We start from the raw sequence: 25,712 nt of genomic DNA, 5'->3' as shown, positions 1-25,712 counted from the left end.
ATTTTTATCCATTGAAAACTCCAGATGTTTCCCACAAACGTGCAGGGTTGCAACTTCTCTCCTTCTATGACAAGGCCTGGGCCCTCTCTCCATGTGTTGGCCATGCCTGGAGCTGTCAACAGCTGATCCCTTTAGAGAGGGAGCCCCTGCCTCTCTTCATGGCGTCTACCCACCCACCACCAGCATTTAGGTTTTTGAAAGCTTTTGAACTTCTGACTCCTGTGGTGATGGAATACTAATCAGTATTTTAGTTCTCATATCTTATATCCCTGAAATTGAGTAATATATTCTGTACTTTTATCTGGGTAACACGGATAATTTTTCTTCAATATGGCATTATCTGACAGTATAAATATAATTTGTTTAACATGTTACAGTTTTAAACTAATTAGGGATTTACTTCTATCTAATGAAATATGCTCATAACAGTTTAATGTTATCTTGTTAGTACAGATTGCAAATACCTAATTCTTTTCTTAAATCTCCTTTAAAGCCAATTAGACCATACAACCCTCAGACCAGGAAAAGCCCCCATTTGGCAGTATGGGATCCAGAGATATCAAATATATATATAATCTCAGCTAAATTTATATTCTGTTTTTCAAACTATAATATACCATTTTAGTCAGCTCCCCCTTCCCACCATGACCAAAAGACCTGATAAGAACTATTTTAAGGAGGAAAAGTTGATTTGGGGCTCAAGTTTTCAGAGGTCTCAGTTCACAGATGGCTGACTCCATTCCTCAGGACCTGAGGTGTGGCAGCGCATTTTGGCAGAAGGGTGTAGCAGGGGAAAGAAGCTGGGGAAATTCCTCCAGCAAGCACAGAAAGCTCTCCTTGCCACCACAAATATAATCCCCAAAGGTTGGCTCCCAGTGACCCCCATCTTCTAGCCACACCCTACATGCTTTAACTTACCACTCAGTTAATCCTTATCAAGGGATTGATTCACTGATTGGATCAGGTTCTCATAGTCCAATCATTTCACCTCTAAACCTTCTTGTGTTTTCCCAAACATGAGCTTTTGTTTATATCTACACATATCTAAACCATTCTATATGCAGTTTGAATTAGAATTAATTTTGGAATGCAAAATAGCTGACAATGAATGTTCTGTGTACTTGGGACTCTGATGCCCACTTACAGTATATGACTTGGCCTTCTTAGCTGAATGTTTATCTAGCAAATGTTTATCATATCTCAAATCTCTGTGCAAAGGGTAAAATAAAAATAAAAATGAATGAGACATGGTCCTTTCTCTCAAAAAAAAAATTGCATTCTTCTCAGAAGCTCAGGAGGCTGAGGCAGAAGGATCGCAGGTTCAAAGTCAGCCTCATCAATTCAGTGAGACTCTAAGCAACTTAGTAAGACCCTGTCTCAAAATACAAAGAGAGAAAGAGAGAGGGAGAGAGAGAGAGAGAGAGAGCTGGAGATGTGGCTCAGTGGTTAAATGCCAGTAGGTTCAATCCCTAGTACAAAAATAATAATAATAATAATAATCTGCATTCTGGTCAAGAATATAAATAAATATTTCAAAGCAGGTACACCAGAGAAGTGCAAGTGGAGGGCAATTGGACATGGGAAGTCTCAAGGTCAGAGCAGGAGTAAAGGGGTGAATATGGGAGTACAAGAGGGTATTACTTCAGTATTCAAACCCAGTGGCCTGGTGGGTGGCATTGATTTGGTCTGCAATCCTGCCTCAATCAATGCCAAATGCTGCCCCAAAAGAAGGTTGATTTTAGGCTCTGTGCTGTCAGTTTTACAACTTTCTCGTTAACTTACATAGCTTCTTAAAAGTACAAGTTGAGAGGGTTAAATGTTGTCCTCAAAAAATATTAGAATACTAGCTTAATGAAAGAGACATTAACTAGTCTGCCTCTCTGTTTGGAGTTTTTAACTTGCTCTTCACAAGGACTGGTGTGGGTAATCCAGGATGATGTAGGTTTAGTGGTGGTAGTAATATTTGCTAAAAAGACAAGAAATAATGTCTGACAGTAGGTCTATGTGATACTGAAATAATTGGTCTATTAACTGCTTGTTCTATAACAAGTTTATTCTGGATGTAAATTCAGCCCAGATTAACTATTTGGTATTATAGGTTACAAAAAAAATAATACTAATAGTTGTGCTAAAGATTTCCTTTTCAAAGCTTTTGCAAATTTATCTCTGTATAATCTGATGACGTTGGATAATATTAATAAATGACTGGGATTCATTGAGTATCTCAAGAGAAGGAGGAAGGGAGTAGGAAAAGCTCAGAATATCACTAATAAACATAGTAGAATATGTGCTTCAAATCACAGCACTGTTTTATAGTGTCACTTCTGATTATGCATTATTAGAGTACTCTCAGTAGTAGCAACTGGGTAAAGTAGGAGAAAAGTGGATACTATTTTCTCACTATCTCATGTAACTTAGAGTCGTCTTGTAGTTTTGCTGAATTCATCTTTTTCCATCTGCTTGAATGCATCCAATAAGTCTATGTATCTGACTATTTGTCATTGACAGTGCTGAAATCAACTCCTCTCCCCCCCCCTTTCACTCACACACACACACACACACACACACACACACACATCCTTTGGTCCTTTCCTGAGCACTATCAATGAACTATTTGTCTAAGTCTATAGTTATTGGGCATAATTAAAGCAAAGCACAAAAAAATAGATGTTGCGTGGGATACAGTGGCAAACAAGCCTCGGTCCCTCACTCCACTATGTTTACAGTGGAGGAGTAGAGGAGTGGAGGAGATAGGAAGGGGAGGGAAAAAATCTGAAGAATCTGTAATTTTCCAAGTTCTATTACCTCTCACCTAGACCTCACAAAAGCCATTAAGCTTACCTGCATATTTATAAAGGTGACCACAAAGGTCAAGTCAATTACACAAGCTGGAAATAAATGCTTTTTCCTTCCCTTACACTCTCAGTCCCGTAGCTCTGGTTACTTTTCTTATTGCACTAGCAGATGTTTGCCTTCTAATATAGTTAATTATATACATCAATAAGATATATTTTCATAACTGTGGGCCTAGGATTTGGCTCATGATTGGGACTCAGTAAATACGTATTAAATTAGTAAAATTTTCTCAGATGAACATGTAGTCCGTCAGGGAGGAGATCCTACCTGGTAATCAAAAACTCTGACACAAAGTTTGCTCACTGTAGGGCTGGAGGCAGAACGCCTCCCCATTATGTCCAGAGCCATTTGCCAAGTCACTGTTTTTTCCCAGGAAAATACACAAGGAACATGTTGCTTCAGCTTCACTCAGTGGTGGAGCAAAGTGCTCCTAGGGCATGAGTTACCTCACTTTAACCTGATGTGGAAACAGTTTGAATGTAAAAGACTTTCTAAAACTCAGCATTACACAAGTTGGAGGTCTGGTGCATTGGGAGCTGTCCACCACCTGTACTGATCATGTATTATGCTAGGCATAGACATAGGTGACAATATGGACAAGTGTGACTGTGACCTCATTGGCCCATATATGAAACATCTGTTTTCCTGGCAGCCTCGCCCCATCTCTGATTTCCTTGTTTCATCTGCACTCAAGTTTTGACACACTCTGCTGTCTAAGCATATTCTTCCCATCATAAATTGTAGCAAATTTGGCATTTCATCTTCAAAATCATGTGCAAAATGAATCAGTGCTTACACTTTGTTTGGGAACCATACTGAACTCAAAATATGCAGGGACTTCCTTCTGCCATCGCAGAAAACCTCCATATCTACTCTGCTCCTCCTCCTGGAGCCCACAGTCCTAGGGGACTCTTCCTCTCCAAAGAGAGAAGAAAGAATGAAGAAATGAAGTGGTCAAGACAAAGTCATCTAACAGGTCCAGGGCTAACCAGAACTCTGTGTGAGTGTGTTTGTGTGTGTGTGTGTGTGTGTGTGTGTGAGTGTGTGTGTGTGTGTTTGTGTGTGTGTGTGTGTCCCCTCCTGGTAGTCTCTCTCTCTTTCCATTCACACCTTCAAGGAAAGACAGGCCTAGGATAAGTCCACTTAGCTCTCTCCTATTCCTACTTAGAGTTCCTGGGACCAACCAGTGTGGTCCACTGAGGGCTGGGAGTGAGAGTGATCTACCCCAGATACAGACAATAAAAATGTGGACTTAAAAGCAATTATAAAGACAACTAAACAAGTGCAATTCACGATAACTTAATTATGGAATGAGCCTAGGTGTCCATCAACAGATGAATAGATAAAGAAAATATGGTATATGTACATAATAGCGTTTCACTGGCCAAGAGAAGAATGAAATTATGTCATTGGCTAGTTAATGAATGGAACTGGAAAACATTATGCTAAGTGAAATAAGCCAGACTCAAAACATCAGAATCAATTTTTTCTCTCATATATGAAAGTTAGAGAGAGGGAGGAGAGGAGAAAGAAATCAAAAAGAGACCTCATGAAACTAAAAGGGAGACCAATAGACTAGGGGAAGGGAATAGAGAGGGAGGGAGGAGGGAAGAACATTGGGAGGACTATGGAAAGAAATCTGCCAAATTATGCTGTTTATGGGCAAATATACCACAATGAATTCTGCTTATAGATATAATTATAATGTACTAAGTAAAATAATAATAATAATAATAATAGAGATCAGTAGAGTAAAGCAAGTGGATCAGGAGAGAGAGAGGGGAGGGCAAAATAAAGGGAAATTCTGCAAAAGATATTGATTAAATTAAGTTATGTGACTGTACAAATATGGCATAATGAATCATACTATTATGAATAATTATAATGCATCAATAAAAATAATAATAAAAAACCTGAACACCTCTTTATTATGACCATGCACCAGAAATTCTAAACAATGTCAGTGCCTAAATAGTTTTCCCACCTGGGAAGGGCAACTGACAGTTCTCTGTGCCCAGCCCTTGGTATTTCTCTGGCCAATTTTACTCTAAAACTTGGACAGAAATTTCTTTCCTTGGCTTCCTTTTCTCAGACTCATCTTTCCTCCTCATGGAGAAATAGTGAGCAGGGTAAACTTAAGGCCAAACAAAATATGGTCTTTGGACCACTGGTGGCCTCTAGTAATTTAGAACTATCAAACCAGCAGTTCCATAGAAAAAGAGAAAATGATATACTTTTCATAAGTTGGAAATCATTATTTTCCCAGAAGTTCTATTATATCCTTTAAATTATATTCCAAAAATTTGTACAATGGACTCCAATGGCTGAATTCATTATTTATTTCAATTAACAATGTATAATTTGTTTTAATTTATTTATATAAATATGGTATATTTATATATACCATATATATATATGGAGAGAGAGAGGGAGAGAGAGACTAGGAATGTAGCTCAGTGGTAGAGGGTGTACTTTGCACATACAAGGCCTTGGGTTCAATCCCCAGCACCACATACAAAGAAAGAAAAGGAAAGAAGGAAGGAGGGAATGAACAAAGGAAGGAAAGAAACTCTCCCATCACTAGCATGTTATTCATTTTCATATAATTAACAGTTTTAGTTATCTTTACTATATTGCATTATATTCTTGCTTCAAAAATGGCTCAAAATTGGACCATTAGTCATTTATAAAGTAATACAAATGCAATTCTAATAAATCTGAAGTTGTGATGATATTCACATGAGCATCTGGAAAAGAAAAATTCACATAACAGTAAATAATGAATATTTTAAAATCAGATATTATGGACAAGTAATGCATTTGATCCCTGTGATTTTTTTTCCTATACAGCTGTCTCTTAATGGCATGATGCAGTGTGATAATCTCATCATTCTAAAACAGAAAATAGCAGCCTCTTTAATAAACAAAGTGTGTTTTTAACCAGTCCAAAATAATATCTTTAATAGAATATTGATCAATTTTATTATTAAAGTTAGATATGAGACATTATTATTCATAAATCGATACTCTGCAGTCATCAAAATAAGTAATTTTCATTACAAAGAGCAAAAAGAGGTATAAGCCACTCTATTTCCAACAACAAAAAAAATTATTTAATAATATTTTATTGGGAAAGAAAGAATGAGTTATGGGGAAATTTATCAGTCGGCTCCTTTGAGAAGCTACATATCATCAGTGCCATATGGAGGGATGGAGACATCATCGTTACCCAACACATCAGAGAGACTACACTTTACAGTGAGATGGAAGCATTTCTTTATGCAGAGTGTAGATCAGCTTTCAGTAAATGTGCTTTAAGCAGAGACAAGTACCCAACAACTGGTGATTTTTGCTTATCTCTAAACACTCACGCTATAGAAAAGAGATTTCTCATTTAGATGAATGCCTGTTTTTGTGAGCCAGGAGATAGACTGAAAGTGGCAGCTTAGGTCAGACCTTTGTGCACCAGCATATGTGGAGCAAGGAAGGGCTTTCCTTAGGGATATAAAAAGCCTGCTCCTAAATGCCAGCCCACATGCTCTTTATTCACAGAGAACAGGTGGCTATCACCAACAGACCTACTGAAGTTGATTCAGTGTTACAATGGTGAAATCTATGACTAGGATTCAATTCTAGACCCTAAGTATAATCTTCTCAATCTGCTATTCAAAACAGGAATTGACTTAATAGTTTGGTAACTGTTGAGGAGGAAGGTGTTTACAATGAGTGGTGAATGTAGGTGAAATGAAACATTTTTTCATAGTCCTATTAAAATCAACAAAGTCATCTATAACATTTCAGTGAAGAGCTCAGATGGAATGTTCCAACAGTATAGTCAATATCCAAATGGCTTAAATTTATTATCCTAGAGATAAAGTGTAATGTTAAATGTTTGAAAAGATGTATCAGACTATATTAAGAAGATGGAATTGGTTTATGGCATTTGCAGGTAAATGGATAGAGTTGGAGAATATCATGCTAAGCGAAGTAAGCCAATTCCCAAAAACCAAAGGCTGAGTGTTCTCTCTGATAAGTGGATGCTGATCCATAATTGGAGGAGCAGGCATGGAGAAAAGGGAGGAACTTTGATTGAGCAACTTTGTTTGGGGTTATGAGGGCAGGAAAGATGGTGGAATGAGATGGACATTATTACCCTAGGTACAAAAATGACTGCACATATGGTACGACACTACATTGTGTACAATCAGAGAAATGAAAAGTTGTGCTGCAATTGTGTACAATGAATCAAAATGAATTCTTTTATTATATATACCTAATTAAAATAAATAAATAAATCTAAAAAATGATGGAATCATGATAAAGCTAGCTTTGTCCTCAAGAATTTGATCTTTACCAGAATTTGAGGATTTTTTCTCTCCACTCAGAAAAATCAATAATATATAATCGTGCCTCTTTCAAAAATGCCTCCAAATGTTACAATAGTTTATACATACTGAAAACAACTGAAGAGTAGATGATTAATCTATTTTCTGCTATGACCCACGTTAACATATTCAGCCTTCCATCTTTGGATGTGATATTCCAAATTGACAAGGGATAGAATGTTGAAATGAACTTCAGCGAACTCTCTCTCCAGTTTGCAGGCTCTTTGTTGATCTTAACATCTGCAATTCTCTGAAAGTGTCACCAAATATTTGCTCTTATTTCTGAGAACCTCTAATCATGTATTAGGATTTTATATTTTTCTTTTGTAAAAGATTAATAATATAAATCAAATGGACGGGACAATAATTTAATGAATAATGTAAAACTATATCATCCATTAAGCTGATATACAGCAATAATCATTAACTTTTAAATCTTATATATTATATTTTCCTGTATATGAGCAATAAATACAGAGTGTTTTGTATGCACAGACACCCATAAAAACTTGCTGATGTTAAGATAAAAAAAAAGCACACTTTATTATACTTCAAGTCTGGAAAAAGTCACAAGAGATTACATTGAGGTTTGGAACAAAACGCTCCTGGCATTAAAACAAGTGACCTTGTCCTCTGCCTACAGACCCCAGGGGAACCTTATCAGAGAGAGTACAGAAGATTGAGAAGTGTCTAAGAATTGAGGATCCTGGGTTTCTGGTCATTTTCCCTTCCTCTGTGTCATCATAATATATTAGGATGATTTAAAGTTTTAAATTTAAAATCAGCATGTTTTGAAAAACAAATGTTACATAATGAAAATTTCATTGCTCTTATGCTAACTAAATAAGAATCTTCTTACTCTCCTATTTTAATATTTAGTGTTATAGTTTATTGCAACTTAGAAAATGACAATGCCTCCTATTTTCATTTTTTATTGAAACTTGAAATTTCATAATCATACAGTGAAGTTCTCACAATGACAGTAATTGTTATGCATCTGTATGCTCCTATGCAGAGCATTTTTATTGCATATGTCTTCATTTCAGTAATGCAAGGGTAAGCATTTGTTTCCAATACAATTGCAAGCAGTTCTTAATGTAAACATCAGTATTCCATCAGCCCTACAAATGCACCAGCAACAGCACTTCAGTAAGCATCAGCATTCTTATCTCTATTCCTCCAGGGAATACATTTTCACTTTGGTAATTTGGGCTATATTTTTAGGATAAAATGTATGCTTCTGTCACATTGGAGTGAGGAGGAGCGTGCTCATTCATCATTAAGCAGCAGCCTGTCTCTTAGCTCTTTAGAAAAGACTCTGCTGTTCAAACCAACTTTTGCAGGAGTTTTCCAGCACCCTGGACCAAAAAGTAACTATTTCATCTCTCTGTGTGGTAGTGTGTACCAGTCTGCATGTGTTTTAGATGGTGGGACCAAGGGTAGAGGAGGAATATTTGTTCCTTCTGTCAAGTGGCCAATCTAGTCCTCCATTTTTATTTTGGTATCTGTGCTCAATATTAAGATGTTAATTTCTTGAATAGAATGGAGGTCAAAGCAGTTGGCCACACAAGTAAAAACAGGTGAATTGGGTAGGAGCCATTGCTTTCTTTCCCTTTTTTTAATCACTTCTTTAAACATTTGTGCCTAATGCTCTTTTAGCATTTCATGTATATTCTAGAAACCATATTATTAGAACCACCACTTTCTACTAGTAATTAATAAGTATGACTTTTAACTTGCATTCTAATGCAAATAAGTATGCTAATTGCTTTACATACATTATTTTATTTAAAACTCCCTGTGAAGTAGGTATTACTTTCCCCAACATAGAAATTAAGTCATTGAGGTTTATGGAGTTAAATACTTTGCCCAAAATGATAATGGAACCTAAGTGTGGAGCCGTGTCAGGAGCTACCACTTAGGAGTGAGCACGGACCCTTAGCCTTGAACAATAAAAGTGTGAGGCTGGTTTTCTGCTGCAGGTGGAAGCAGGTGGATCTCACCTCCACTCAGCAGGGGAATGAAGCTCTGGGAGTGGGTGTCACCCAACAAGACTGAGCTTACACCCCCTGGATACCCAATCCCTTGCCTCTTTTGGGTAAAACTTTCTCAAGTGTCTTCCCCTCAATAAATGGGGCTTCAGGCATGCTCTCTCTTTTGTCTGCCTCTCTTGCTTCCCTTATGAGAGCTGGGCCCGAGGAGCTATCACTGAACCCCCAAGAAAAATGTATTTTCTCTATCTCAGTGTGATTATTCAGTATCAACCCTATTCACTTGGAGTGACCCTGACTGATTTAGTCGGGTGTAGCAGCAGAGCCATATTTCAACACAAGCCTTTGAAACTCCAACTCCTTCATGATGTAATGACAGACCAGTTCCCAAGTCTTTATATTCTGTTCAACAGAAAGTTGTGTGTGTGTGTGTGTGTGTGTGTGTGTGTGAATGAGACTTCATCTCATCTTAGAATGTTATAATCAAAAGGACAAAATAAATAAATAAATGGTCATGAAGAGGCAAAAAAAAAAAAAGAGGGATCCATATACATTGTTAGTGGGAATGTAAATTAGTAAATACAGCCTTTATGGAAAACGGTATGGAACTTCATCTAAAATCTAGAAATAGAAGCATAGGTATACTATGATCCAGTTATACTACTACTGGGAGCCTATCCAAAGAAAATGAAATCAGTATGTCAAAAGAACATTATTTTATTTGAATGCACTCCCTTATTTATTGCAGCACTAGTCACAGTAGCCAAGATACGGAATCTACCAAAGTGTCCATCAAAAGATGGATGGGTAAGAAAAATGTGGTGATACACATAATGAAATATTATTCAGCCATTAAAAAAGAATGAAATCCTATCATGTGTAACAACATTGATAGAACCGGAGGACATATGTTGATGCCATGTACAGAAAGACAAAAATCACATACTCTTTCTCACTTATGGAAGCTAAAAATGTTGGTGTTATAGAAGCAAACTATAGAATAGTGGTCATTATAGCTAGAAAGGAGAAGGGGGACACAGAGAGATCGGATAACTGGCACTAAAATGAATAAGAGGATTAAATTCTCATGGTCTACAGCATCCATAGTAGGTGACCCTAGTTCATACCAATTTATTATATATTTTATCAAGAAGTAGAAGAGAGGATTTCAAAGCTTCCCAAGAGAAAAATAGCAAATGCTTAAGGAGACATAAATACTAATTACTTTAATTTGATCATTACACATTGTGTATATGTGTACAATTGTCACATTGTATCCCCTAAATACTTGCAATTATTTGTTAATTAAAATTTTTAAAAAATAAAAACACAAGTTAATGATGCAAATAAAAATTAAGAGTAAAAAAATATCTGTGAGTCCTTCAAGATAAAAGTTACTGCAATCATTATTAACTAAACAAGTTATTTTATTAAGCTTTCTAGAAAAATGCATATTTAATACATGGCCCTTTCTCACCAAGAAACTTGGAATCTAAGGATGGAGATTACATAAATAGAAAATATGGGGTGGGGAGGACAGTATCACAAAGACTTCCAAGTGGGAGATCAGAGAATATCTATGATACCTCTATGAACACAAGCCAGATAAAACCTGTTATAAAAATGAAAACTGGAGATACAAATACACTCTATAAGGTTCTGCCAGCTTCCATCGTTCACAAGACTGCTGGATGCTGTGTGTCCTTGAAGAAATTATATTGTTTTCTTGACTCTTGTCTTTTATAAATCAAATGGAAAGACGTACAGGATCAGGACTTGATGACTCTATGCTGAGATTCTGATTGGATTAGAAGATGAAGGCAAAAATAATACAGAGAAGGAAAGAGTTCTGTTGCATATTCCTGAGAGACTGCTGCAGAGGACTTTGCCCTGCTGAGAGAAGATGGAAGCTCTTCTACACACCCAGAGGCCTGGTTCCGGAAGAACCTCTCTACAACCACAAGGGGACAAGGATTGATGCCCAGTTGTCCCCATTCTGAGAAACTGCTCTTGCCTCTGCTTTCACTTATGTCATCTACAGGGTTAGACTACATTTACATTCAAATACTTCTTGGGTCTGGCGGGAATTTTCCCACGGTGCTACAATTTGAGAAATACACGTTAATTAATGGCACATAGTAGATGTCCAGTAAATGACTACCAGAAATCAAGCGTGATGTGCCTGAGAGAAGGCAAGAGCAGTTTTCCACATACCCTCCCACTTGTTTTGCATTGGTAAAAAGTCAGGGGTTTAGCTAGAAACTTGAGACTTTCCCCCCCATTAGCTACCCTTTGTGCATTTTATGGGCAAAACTTATTGTATAATTTCCGAAGGAAACTATGCCATAAAAATAGACACTGAGCCAATGGACAATTAAACATCCACTAATAAAAATATACAGAGACAATGTTCTTGGAAAAGTGCAAATGAAATAGCATTAAGTGAAAATGTCAACTAAGAATTATTATATATACCCTATAATTATTATAATGATTATATGTAGAAAGATTCAAAAGAGGCAAAATAAAATGATATAAAACACTTGTTTAAGTACAAAGAATAAAGATATAATTCCCTCTGAAACTGATTTCACAATAAATTCACTTTCTAACGAAAATATCATTGTATTTTTATGCCATTGATATTCAATAACCAAACCATGCAGAGAATGTAAAAGTCGCTGTATGATCTCACCTCCCCAAGGGGTAACCACTTTTAGCAAACCAACTGCCGGATGGAAAACTTCCAGATTTTTAATGCATATACTACTGTACATGAATACTTAGACATATTTCTCCATAAATGGAACCATATTCTGCATTCTGTTTTATAACCAGATTATATTTAATAGCAATATTTTGTTAGGATAGCTGAAACAATATGAGCTTATTTAAAAAATCTTAATAAAGGATAATCTAATATAAAAATCCTAGAACTTCAAGTAAGAATAGCAAGGTTTATTCTTCAATGCTATGAAAATTCCAACTCGTCGGAGCCCCGCTTCCTCCACGTAGCAGGCTGGTCACAAAGACTGTCCTCCCAGCCTGAGGAGGGAGGGCCATAGAAGAAGTCACTGATGTGGGGGAAGGAAATGTGCCTTCAGCCCCATCTGTCATTTTGTGCCTGACTTGTCAAGACAAGGCCCAGTGGACTTCTCTGCAATGAGGAAGAAAGAAAAAGTTGCCTCTTTTTTTTTTTTTTAATTAAATAGATGTGGAGCCTGGGGAGTCCATAAGTGAGCCGTATCAAAATGACTGGCGAAAGCTGCCAAAGATGTGCCACAGACCTCACGGGCTTGGATTTGATTTTCTGAGTTCACTCCCTACTTCCCAAGGAGAGCAGCAACCTATGTCCTCCAGGTCTCCAGTCTGTTTCCCTCCCAGGGGATGCTTCTCAGCACAAGGAGGTGATTATTCATTATCCTCATGTCATTCTAGCTAACAGGCCCAGGTTTTCCGTGGGTCACATGGCAGAGCGGATCCATCTTTTAAAAGCAGGCAGTGGGGAAAAAAAAGCCTGCTCTGGCTCTGTAACTACCAGAGTAATGAAGTCATGAGAGATGGTGCAGGTCACCACAGGGCCTTCCCTCAGTGACCACAGCCTTAGGAATCAAGGCCTGGGAAGTTATTCTTCAGGTAGAACAGTCTCACTGAGAACCCTCAGATGTGCTAGAGTTACTTTTTGTTCCCCCATATTTCTTTTTCAATTTTTTTTTCAGTTGTTGATAGTCCTTTATTTTATTTATTTCTATGCAGTGCTGAGAATCAAACCCAGTGCCTCACATATGCTAGGCAAGTGCTCTACCATGGAGCCCCAGCCTCAGGCCCTCCCCATATTTTTATTGGTGCATTACTATAGTTATGCATAATTGTGAGAGTCTTCATTACATATTCACATACACACAATATGACAAAATGTGGCCAATATCATTCTCCTGTATTTCCCCTTTCCCTTCCCTCCTCCTCCCCCTGGTCCCTTTCTTCTACTCTCCATTGGATCTTCATGAGGTCCACCCCAACTTTCCTTTTCCATCTCCCTTTCTAGCTTCCACCTCTGGGAGAAAACACATCACCCTTGACCACCTGAGTTTGGCTTATTTCCTTTAGACTAATATTCTCAAATTTCATCCATTTTCCTACAAATGACATAATTTTATGCTTCTTTATATTGAATAAAACTTTAATATGTATTTATATCACATATTTTTCATCCTTTCATCCATTGATGGACACTAGGCTGGTTCCATACTTCGTTCGGTATTGTGAACTGTGGACCTATAAATATAGGTATGCATGTATCATTAGCAATTAGGAAAATGCAAATTAAAATTACACTGAGATTTCATCTCACTCAAGTTAGAATGGCAGTCTTCAAGAACACAAACAATTGTATATGCTAGTGAGGATACAGAGGAAAGGAAAACTATTACACTGTTGATGGGATTGTAAATTATTTTTTTTAATTCTAATTTGTTATATATGACAATAGAATACATTACAAATCGTATTACACATATAGAGCACAACTTTTCATATTTCTGATTGTATATACAAAGTATATTCACACCAATTCGTGTCTTCATACATGTACTTTGGATAATGATGTCCATCTTATTCCATCATCATTGCTAACCCCATGCCCTCTCCCTTTCCCTCCCTCACCTTTGCTCTATCTAAAGTTTGTCTAATCCTCCCTACCCCCCTACCCCACTATGAATCAGCCTCTTTATATCAGAGAAAACATTTTGTTCTTTGTTATAAGGAGGCTGATTTAGACTTAGGTGTCCCTCAGAAGCTCATCTATGAGCCAATGCAAAAAAAAGTTTAGAAGCAAAATGATTGAGTTATGAGAGCCTTAACCTAATCAGAGATAGGGAGGGGCATGGGATTATTAATGATGGTAGAATGTGATGATCATTTTATCCAAAGTACAATTATGAAGACATGAATTTTTAGTGTGAACATACTATGCATACAACCAGAGATATGAAAAATTGTGCTCTATATGTGTGATAAGAATCGCAATGCATTCTGCTGTCATAAATAAATAAATAAATGGGCCAAGGACCTGAACAGACACTTCTCAGAAGAGGATATACAATCAATCAACAAATATATGAAAAAATGTTCAACATCTCTAGCAATTAGAGGAATGTAAATCAAAACCACTCTAATATTTCATCTCATTCCAGTCAGAATGATAGCTATTAAGAATAAAGACAACAATAAGTGTTGGCAAGAATGTGGGGGGAAAGGCACGCTCATACATTGCTGGTGGGACTGCAAATTGGTGCAGCCAATCTGGAAAGCAGTATGGAGATTCCTTGGAAAACTGGGAATGGAACCACATTTGACCCAGCCAGCCCTCTCCTTGGTCTATACCCAAAGGGATTGTAAATTATTACAACTACTATGGAAATCAGGATGGAGATTCCTCAAAAGACCAGGAATGAAACCACCCTATGACCCAGCTGTACCAGTATTCAGTATTTCTCCAATAGAATTGATTTTTAAACATAAAGTGGTTTGGGGGCCTCTGAATGGCCGCCAAATAAGCATTTGCATTTTTCTCAGGTGAGGTTCTAATGCATGTGTTGGATCTTTAAAGGAGTTGTGATGCTCTAAAATGTAAATATCCATACATATTATTTTAGATTAGGTGTCCATCAAAAGCTCATGTATGAGCCAATGCAAAAAAGTTTAGAGGTAAAATGATTGAGTTATGAGAGCCTTAACTTAATCAGAGCATTAACCCACTGGTAGGGATTAACTTGGTAGTAACTGTAGGCCAGTAGGGTGTGGCTGGAGGAGGTGGGTCATTGGGGACTTGCCTTTATATTTTGTCCTTGGTGAGTCAAGCTCTCTCTCTGCTTCTTGGTGGCCATGTCATTCCCTGCTTTCCTCTGCCACATTTTTCCACCATGCTGTTCTGCTCTGGTTCCAGCCCTGAGGTGTGGAGTACAGCCCCCATGAACTGAGACCTCCAAAACCATAAGCCCTAAAATGAACTTTTCCTCCTCTAAAATTGTTCTTGTCAGGTCTCTAGGGCATAGCAGCAAAAAAAAAAAAAAAAAAACTGACCAAAACACACACACACACACACACACAGAGTTTTTAGAATTGTTACAATGGGTGTTCTGCCAGACTTCTTCAGTTTTCTTGTTTCTGTTGGTTTGATATTTTTGTTGTTGTTATTGTTGTTGTTTACTATTTCAACACACTTCTCTCTTGATTCTGGTATGCTTTTGCCTTTAAAGGCTCACACCTGTAACTTTTCAGACAAGACTTGCTCACCCATTCAGAAAGGTCAGTCTCTGGAGTCCATACCCTCCTGGGGTGTCCATTCACCAATGACAGATAGGAGAAGTATAAAAGTCCCTTTTCCTTTGCCCACAGGGGATACAATCTAATACATTTGCTATCCCAGTGTATCCTGCAGAATCTGACTGAAGTAGCAGTCTCACCAGAAATTTTTTGGTCTCTTCTGCTTCCACCTCCTGGTTCCCTCACCACCTCGCATGATTCTCCTGGGAGCAGTTTCTTGGTAACTTGTTTACACACACATACTGGTCTCAGATTCTCCTTCTGGAAAACCACCTTAAGACAGCTTCATACAGAATGTACACAAGACAAGGTCAACAGCCTCTTTGTCCCTGAACCTCCTTTAAAAAACAACTAAGCTGTCACTGACAAGCTGGAGGCACAGTTAGAGGCAAAGGAAGAATATGAAGCAGGCGGATGAACAGAAGTCGCACAGAGAAAAAGAGAAGGAAAGAGGAAGAAAAAAATGGTAAGATGGTCATTCACTTATTTATTTATTTGAGATCCATCATGTTACAATGGAATAAGATTTAAGTAAAAATGAAAGGCTCTGGGTTTTTGCTCCAACTTCATAAATTAATAGCTGTTTGTCCTTAGAGAGGTCACTGAAATATCCCAAGATTCAATTTTCTTATCTGGAAACCAGAGATTATATATAATATCTAATTCCTAGAATTATTGGGAGAATCAAATAAAACAATGGAAATGAGAATATCTTCAAATTGTTCAAGTTGTAAAGCATAATTAAATGCTGTCTTTACCAGGAAATCTTTAAGCCTCATGATTTAAACTACATTAGTCTTTAACTAAGCTATAAAAAGCATTTAAGAAATCATACTGCCCTATGAGAGATTTCTATCAGAAGAAACAAATAAACACAAATAAATCGATAAATAACAAGTAAGTGTGTGTCTATGTACAAAAAATAGGTAAACACAAAAGCCAGAAAGCATTTAGAAGATAGTGAGATCACAGCTGTCCTAGGGAAGAGCTTGGATTGGTCACATTTCCCTGGTAGATATTTTCATGGCACCTACTCTGTTTTGGGGAAACACTCAGCACATCACTGGTAATTAATTATTTATTATCTACCTTTTCCATCAGATTGTAAGGTACAGATCTGAGCTATTCACCTTGGAATCTACAGAGCCTCATACATAGTTCTTATGCACATTTATTAGTGATTTAAGTACTATAAGCTGGGCATTTTAAGGTAGACAGCATTTGAGAGGCAAATTTAAAAATATGTTGCAATGTGAATTAAAGTAGAAACAACAGAGAAACCTATTTAGACTCAAACAGGAGTGATGTTCAGTATAGCAGGAGAAAAAATTGAAGAGAGAGAATAAGAATTCCATTTAAAAAGTTTTTATTGTCAGTCTGTTGGTTAGGCTTTTGTCTAATGGGGAGTCATTGAAGATTTTCTAGCAGAGTGACATGATGGAATCCGTGTAGTTGGAAGGTCTTTCTGGCAGCAGCGTGAGGGTCATACTATAGGATGTAACTGGGATAGAGCCCAGTTAGAGGGCTGATCCACTAATTATGAAGCACAAGGGGTGAAGGATTAGAACAAAGAGAAACAGTTGGCCAGAGGCACAAATCCTTGCCATGGGTCACCTATACTTCTCCCAGTTTCCCTGTCATAACATGATAAGAGATTAAATTCTAACATTAAGGAAATACAGTCTCAATTCCTATTCCACACAAGTTGGCAAGGAACAGATTTACACAAAGCTACAAGGTAACTCTAACTACCCACCTGATACCTTTGTCTACAGATTTCTTTGCAGATATTTTTTAACCAATGCTTAAACATCTCCACCACCTTCTAGGCCTGTTCCATATTGGCCATACTGGCATAACTGAAATATGGTGCACACTTATACAACTGGTCATTTGCTTCAAGAAACACTGGAAGAACTATCCTGCTCCTTGGCACAGGACTGTCAGTCATCTAGAATCTATATCCAAGTCTGTCATAAAGTTGATATATATGTGATATTATTTAATTTTTTTCTAATTCTACTTTGGTTTTCTCATCTTAAAAATAAGAAAAATGAATTTGATCATTGATTTTCAAAACTAGACAGTCATGCCAAACACTTAGAAACTGAGTTGAAAACATGCCAAACCTACTGAATCTTTGGGAACTAGACTCAGGAACCAGATTACTAAAAAATTCTCAGGTGATCTTAGGAAGCCATCATGGACCTGATCCAAGTAGAAGCATTTGAGACCCAATAGATTACATGGTCTCCGTGGTCTTCTCCAGTTTTTAAACTTTTACCTAATAATTTTATTCTATGATTCCTGTTAGGGACTATACAGATGGGGATGTAAATGTAATCTTCAGAATATACCAGCCTAGACTTATGGAAAAGGGGGAGTAATTGCTAACAATGTAAACAATCTGCTCTAACTCTACCTCTTCCTTCTACCACAGACTTCCCAATTCCATTCCTCCCCAGTATTTTGGGAATTCATTGGGGCATACACCCACAAACATTTTCGTTCACTTCCAGTAACTTTCTATTCCTCTGTTCAGGTTCTAGTTTTGACATATATGCCTGTTCACGAGAGTGATACTTGTCAACTCTGAAACCTGAGATTTCCTCTGAAAAAAAGTATCTTGGTTGCTATTGCTATCTCTATGTCCTGCTGATGCCAGTTGTACCAAGCTGTGCCAGAGGTGCTGCCACAAGTCAAAGTCACTAAGCCTACAGAGATGACTGATAAGAAGGACCTTAGGCAACACTGAACTGTAAGTAGAGCAAATAGGTCTCACATTGCAAATTCAGATCCGTTGTTGGTGGGAATTCTCAGTGATGTGACAGTTGGTAGAAAATATTATAACTAATTAATTGAGTCTGTTATAAGAATGAGGAATGTGTTATGATATAAGAATGAAGAATGATGGTACATCAGCAATTTACCACCTAGTCCAAACCCCCTTTTTACAGATGAGAACACTGAAGCCCAGAGATAGATTTATCTAAATTTATTCAAATACTGCAGAATTTTGGTTGAAGGTAATCAATGTGCAGGATTTGTGGCTTATAGTAGCCGTGTGTGTGTGTGTGTGTGTGTGTGTGTGTGTGTGTGTGTGTGTGTTCAGGAACCCAGGCAACCCTCCACAATGCAATGCAATACCTCTGATACAGAGGCTGTGTGGGTTTTCCAGATGTTTAGCTTTCCTTTTGAAGTTAAAAAAAAAAAAAAAAAAGACCCTATAGGATTTTTCCAGGCAGCATTATCTCAGGACAACTACTTACTGCATTTTCTAGCAGTTGTTATTTTCCCTTTGTTAAAGGGTCAGCTATAAAATAGCACTTCCTTTGCAGAAAGCTTGTGCCGCTAGACAGATTAGATAACTCAGGGGATTTGCAGCAGACACCGGAGCCTTTAACCCTGAGGTCACTCTTTCATCTCTCACCCAGATTAGGCCTGACAGCTGTTCAAGAGCCTCCATGGAAGGGAATGCCCAGCTGCTTGCCTCAAGACAATTGGCATCAAGATATGGAACTTTTTTGAAAGTCTCAAAATACATCTTGTCACTCCTTTTACTACAGTTGTCTGTCATTTCACAAATCACAAGAGCCCCACCAAAGTCTGGATGAAGCTGAGTCAGCATGGAACAAGGAGATGCTGACTCCTGAACACACTGACATCTGGCCCCACAGCTTTGTCCTCAGGCCACGGGTAAAAGAGGCTTTCACCACGTATAATCCAGGATCTGTAGGTGCTAAGCAAACATTGCTTCTTGAACGGAAGATTTTCTCTGGTGATATATCAACAGAGTTATTTATTCTCCACCATTCCCATTTCCCCAGAGTAAGGTCCACAGAGGTTATAGCACATCTTGCAGAGAGAACTTACTCAGTGTTGGAGTTAAGTGTAGCCCACTCATAAATATAAAATAGAATCCACCTCAGAAAATCCCCATTTGTGTAGTGATTTTTGTGATGGCTGATTTTATCATAGAAATGGAGAATAGGAAAAAATATATCATACGTGAGATCTTTTAATATTATTGACCTGGAGCAATAATCCCCAACTTTTTCAACTAAAAGACACCTTACAATCAAAACTACATTCTCCTTCCCTCCCCCATCCCCCCATCACATTGCTAAGACCACACTTTTTATATCATGAAATGGTAAAAGCATATACCTACAGATCTCTGGAACTCTTGTAGTAATTTCTAGTCTCCCCAATTCCCCCTCTACCCCTCCATATGAAGAGTCCCCCACTAGAGGATTGGCTCATACATGCCCTCTGAGTATTCACATCTCCTAAAATACCCCTTGGAGTATGCCTTGTCTCAAAATTATGCTCTATCTTCATACATGTCAACAATAATGAGAAAGTAATGCAGAGTATAAATGCTCACTGATAATTTGCATCCCAGGTTCTATTCGTATTTATTCATATCCTAAATTTCTCCACAGGAGACTACATTTCAAGAATATCTGTGAAACACAAGTTCTAATATGACTGCTGTTGTTGTTGTTGATAGTATCATTAACAAATTATGGAAGATAATTACAGAGCATCATTAGACTTTTCTTTGTTTATTGAAGGAAGATATTTTGGAAAATTATGGCATAATGAAAAGATCATTGGAGTAATAATCAGAAGACCTATTTGCCATATGACTAAGCTCTTCTAAGCCTCAATTTTGTTCTCTATACATTGACAAATTTTTTTTCTGTTCCTGTCTCACAGCAGAGTTTCAGAGATAAAACACAAGTATAAACTTCTGCACTATCTTTACTCTGCATGTATGTGTATGCATTTAAAAACATGAAGTTACACTGTAAATGTGGTTTTATGAGGTACCTTTTTCACTTACAGTATCTTGAGTTTTATGGACTGAATTACATTCACCCCCAAAATTCATATATGTTGAAGCCAATTTGACTGTATTTGGAGATTGTCTTTAGTGAAGATAATTAATATTAAATGAGGTCACGAGAGTGGGCCTTAATCCAGTATGTTCTTAAAAGAAAGGGAGAGACACAGGGATGTGACACAGAGGAAAGGCCAAGTAAGGGCCCCGAAAAATGGAGGCTGTCCACAAACCAGGCAGAAAGGCCTGAGGAGAAAGCACCCAGCCAACATCTTGGTCTTGGACTTCTAGCCTTGGACTTCTAGAACTGTGAGAAATAAATTTCTGATGTTTAAACCAGCCAGTGTGTGGCATTTTAATCATGGCAGCTCCAGCAAAGTAGTACACTGAACATCTCCTTCTAAATACATTTAAGGAATTTGCTTGTTAATGGCCACAAATTCTATTATTGTATATAATTATGTGCCTAATCTTTTTTCTTGGAATACTTAGGTCATTCCCAATTTTTGCTGCAACAAATAATGCTTTTAATATTGATAAATAATTTTAAATGAAAAATGCTCTCCTGAAAGACTATAGTATAAATTTATGTGAATTTTCCATACTATTTTCGCAACTTTCATGAGTTTAAAGTTATTGAGAGAGAGAGAGAGAGAGAGAGAGAGAGAGAGAGAAAGAGAGAGTTCATAACAAGGATAGAACAAGGATAGAATACTTACATGAGTATTTCTCTGCAGCCAATATCATTTAGGCACAGAACCAGAAAAGCCTCCTTGGAGATCAATATTCTGATTGGAAATACCATACATCAAACAGGGACCCTAACATGAATGCTTCTGTTAGCAGGAATTTGACAATCTGGTTTAAAAATAGGGATGGGGGATGGATATAAGAAATGCCATTTAAAGATTATTTCTTCTGCATAGAGAATAAGAAACATAGGAAAGAAGGAGGGATTCCTTCCTTTGCTGGTCTCCTCTTGATTTTATAAGTCATGATACCCATATTTATATTTGTCCCCCACATTATATAAAGATTTTTCCCTGGCTCTTATAAGCAGGCAGTGTTCCATGGGTTTCTCTTTTTTTTTCAATATTTACTTTTTAGTTGTAGTTGGACATAATACCCCATTTTATTTATTTATTTTTATGTGGTGCTGAGGATTGAATCCAGAGCCTCACATGTGCTAGACGAGCACTCCACAGCTGAGCCACAGCCCCAGCCCTCATGGATTTTTCTTTAAGTGCAACCATTCCATTAAAGTCAAATATTTCCCGAGCATCTATGCAAAATCTTACAGAAGTTCACAAGGATAAGTTTCTAACCTGTAGATGAACAAATGAGTCAGAGAAACTCATAGAGAGAAAAACAATGATTTGCCAACATATAAGGACATTTAAAAGCATTAAATAAATATTGCATTCATAAAAATTGAAGGAAATAAGCCTCTCGTGCTGGGAAAGTGAGAATATTCTTTGAAGAGATCGGGGAAATAAAGGAGGTGGTATTGAAAGGTGTTTAGATATTTAGATAATGGTTTAGATATTAAGTGTCTCCTAAAAGCTCATGTGTGACACAATGCAAGAAAGTTTAGAGGGGAAATGACTGGGTTAGGAGCCCCTTAACCTAATCAGTGGATTAATCCCCTGATAGGGATTAATTGGGTGGTAACCGTAGGGAGGTAGGATATGGTTGGAGGAGGTAGGTAGGTCACTGTGGGGCATGCTTTTGAGGTATACATTCTGTGCTTGAAAAGAGAAGTCACTCTCTGCTTCCTGGGTCCACATCCAGAGCCACTGTCCTCTTCCACACCCTTCCAGCACAATGTGTTGCCTTACTTCAGGTCCAAAACAATGGAGTCGGCCATCTGTGGACTGAGACATCTGAAACCATGAGTGCCAAATAAACTTTTATTCCTCTACATGGTTCTTGTCAAGTCTTTTGGCCACAGCATCAAAAAAGCTGATCAAAACAAAGGATATATAGAGTATTTCCAAGCAGAGTCCAATAGGAAAGCTGCTAATAGTACTCAACATCTAAAAAGGAATTTCCAGGCATCACAAGTGAGGTGGGGTGATGGGAAGTGTGACAGGAGAAGAACTGGGAGTGGGAGACAGTATGGATTTTGGATTATTGAGAAGCCACCAAAAGTTTTTTACTCGATTTGCATTTTGAGATTACCAAGAAAATTTTAAGAGTGAAAAGAGACGTAGAAGAAAATATACTATAAGGGTATGGAAAAGAAAGATTTGCTCCTTCACCCATCTTTCAGAACTTAGTTCAGAAGACACTGCTGTAATCTGCAGAGCCAGAGAGAGTTATACACCAGTTACACACTAAAAAGTTGTGATAGGACATGATCAGAGAAAAGACAACACACATTCATGCATAGTTCATAGCAGGCATGTTTAATACTTGCCAATGCATGGAATAATGATTCACCCTTCATCTTTGCTAAAACATGGGGCATCTTCACCTGTGTTGAGGATTAAGTCCTGCATCTGTCAATCACTGTGTGACTTTCCAAAGGTTACATACCCTATCTGGATCTCAGTTTCTTTTTCTGTCTAATGTAGGCAATATATGCTATCTCATGAGAATCTTATGAGCATTGAATGAGAAAATATTTGCTAGCTATAAAGAGTAATACAAATATTATCTTTTTATTAATTAATTTATTTATTTTAGGTATATATGACAGCAGGCTGCATTTTGATTCATTGTACATAATTGCAGCACAACTTTTTATTTCTCTGATTGTACGTGATGTAGCGTCACACCATATATGCAGTCATACGTATACGTATGTCCATCTCATTCCAACATCTTTCCTTTACCCCATACCCCATCCCCATCCCCACTGCTATCTCCAACAAATATCATTCTTATTAGAACAATTCTTGCATGTGTGTGAGTGATGGGGTGCCAGGAGAATGACAGGGGGAGAAAATATTCCATGCTGCCTTACCAGAAGGTGGCAGCATTTTGTTCATTAGGTATGTCCTTTATTAACTCTTTTGGGTGGATATTTTCTGGTCACTTAAGATAACCAAGGAGAGCTCGTGACAAGGTATATGAGCTGAAAACTCTGATTCTCTCTTTTTTTCTTTTTTCTAACTGTTTGGGGTTTTTTTGTTTGTTTGTTTCACTTTGTTTTAAACTATGGGAAAATTGATACATAGACAAGTTACAGGGAGCAACACCTCAGAAGCTCAATGAAGGAAGAATCATTGCCTCTCTGGCCCCACCCTTGCAACAGATGCAACTCTCTCAGCTTCACATTTGCTTGTGGCTTTAGGATGATTTTATTGTTGCCTAGTGTTTGAAGCAAAGACTTATGCAACGGTCTTAAGCAAGGGACCGAAGCCAGATTTTGTTAGTTGTGAGAATCCAACTTTCTCTACATCTCCTATGTGTTAATCCACATCACCATTCTCAAATACATCAGTTTCACACTTTCTAGCTGCAGAGATGATGTGAATAAAATGTCAACATGGTCATATCATTCAGAATCTCACAATCAGTCTTGTTGAAAGACTAAGCACAAAAGGTTTTAAAAACAGACACCAAACAGGCACATCAACGTAAACAAAATTACCGCTGGCTGAAAGTTGAAGTCCCAACAAGTGCAGAAAACGGTCAGTGTGAAAGAAAGGTAATAGGACTTTCTGAAGGAAATGCAGCCTACCTACAATTTCACATGAAAATTTCATTGTGATGTATCACAACCCTCCCACCTCGCACACCCCCAAAAGAGAACCAATACCCCTTGCACACTACCATTCCTAAAGTACTGTTTATGAATGTGCATAGATATTCTTAAAATAATGTTTTAAGTTTGTTAAAATGTATTATTTTTCACTGCTGTGACCAAAAGGCCTGACAAGAACAATTTTAGAGGAGGAAACGTTTTTTTGGGACTCACAGTTTCAGAGATCGCAATTTACAGACAGCCAGCTCCTTTGTTCTGGGTCCCAGGTGAATCATGGTGGAAGAGTTTTGTTGAGGAAAGCAGCTCAGGACATGACAGCTAGGAAGCAAAGAGAACTTCCACTCGCTAGGGACAAAACATGTGCCCCAAAGGCATGCCTCCCAGTGACCCACCTCCTCCAGCCACACCCCACCTGCCAACAGTTAACACCCAGTTCCTACTTATCAGAAAATTAATGCACTGGTTGGGTTAAAGCTCCCATAACCCAATACTTTCACCTCTTATCTTTCTTGCATTGTCTCGCACATGCACTTTTGGGGTACACTTCATATCTAAACCATACACCTGATAATAATGATGGTCATCTGAACATATTACAAAACTAAGGCTTCAGAGCACAGTCTACATATATCCAAATGTTTCTGTGGGGTATCTAGTAAAGCCAAATGGGCAGCCATTTTATTGATAATGGAGAGATTTAATATACATCAAATATAGCAACTGCTTGAACTTTCTTTTAAAAATTGCTTTCCAATATTTTATTTGATAACCAGTGACCCATGAACTTGGTTTTGCTTTGCATCTTAACAGTGACTATAATACAATAGTGCTGGAGCTGTGATAAAAACCCAAGTCATCTGTGGGGTACAATCTAACCGAGGATCCTCGTTTCATTTTATTCAAAGTTGAGACAATGAAAGAAGTTCTTTTGTTTAATTTTAGGAATTAATTATTTGCCTGGCAGTGAGAGTCTGTGATTGTGAATCCTTAAGTGACAGCACATCAGTTTGGTTTTATTAGGAAAGAGACCAGGACTCCACTTGAGGTTCAATCTCAGTGCTCATGATGCCTCTCTGACAGGAAGCAGGGAGGTATCTAGGTCCACAAAGATTCCCCTGCATCCCATGAAACATAATCACCACTGCTACCATTTTCATTTCCAAATATGGAAAAAATCTAATTTTTGCCCAACAGGTAAAGTAGCGAACTGTCTCAGAATAAGGAGCAAATATTCATCTATCAGGCTTTTCTTTTATCTGTAACAAGTAAACAAAAAATTTAACCGTGTTAATAAAAGGAGGTCTAGCGCTCCTGAAGTGCTTCATAACACACAACTTAATCTGTGAAGGCCCTTTCTCTTTTCTGAATTCCATTTTACTCAGCCCATCAAACATAAAGGAGGGGGGCTATCCAGTTGTCCGAGATTAGTTCTAAGGCCCTGCCAGCTTCAACCTGTGATTTGGGTTCTGGTAGCTGACCCAGATTCAATATTAGTTCCCAGCAAGGAATCAAGAGATTTTTATTGCAGTCTTTATTGTTGCATGCCCTTTATATCAGAATTGAATTGATTGGACTTTGATCAATAATGGGATCTGACA

At 37.7% G+C, this 25,712-nt stretch overlaps 1 long non-coding RNA gene across 1 annotated transcript; it reads left to right on the top strand.

Moving 5' to 3' along the window:
- Positions 1-15,764: 15,764 nt before the first annotated feature.
- Positions 15,765-20,741, top strand: LOC144375871 (uncharacterized). Its single transcript, XR_013435724.1, has 3 exons — positions 15,765-16,022; positions 18,099-18,314; positions 18,991-20,741. It is a non-coding gene; the product is annotated as an uncharacterized LOC144375871 (long non-coding RNA).
- The last annotated feature ends 4,971 nt before the right edge of the window (positions 20,742-25,712 follow it).

Source organism: Ictidomys tridecemlineatus, chromosome 3, assembly GCF_052094955.1.
Source record: "Ictidomys tridecemlineatus isolate mIctTri1 chromosome 3, mIctTri1.hap1, whole genome shotgun sequence".
NCBI classification, from domain to species: Eukaryota; Metazoa; Chordata; class Mammalia; order Rodentia; family Sciuridae; genus Ictidomys; species Ictidomys tridecemlineatus.
Note: the sequence above shows the minus strand (reverse complement) of the source record. Positions and strands in the feature narration are given on the sequence as shown.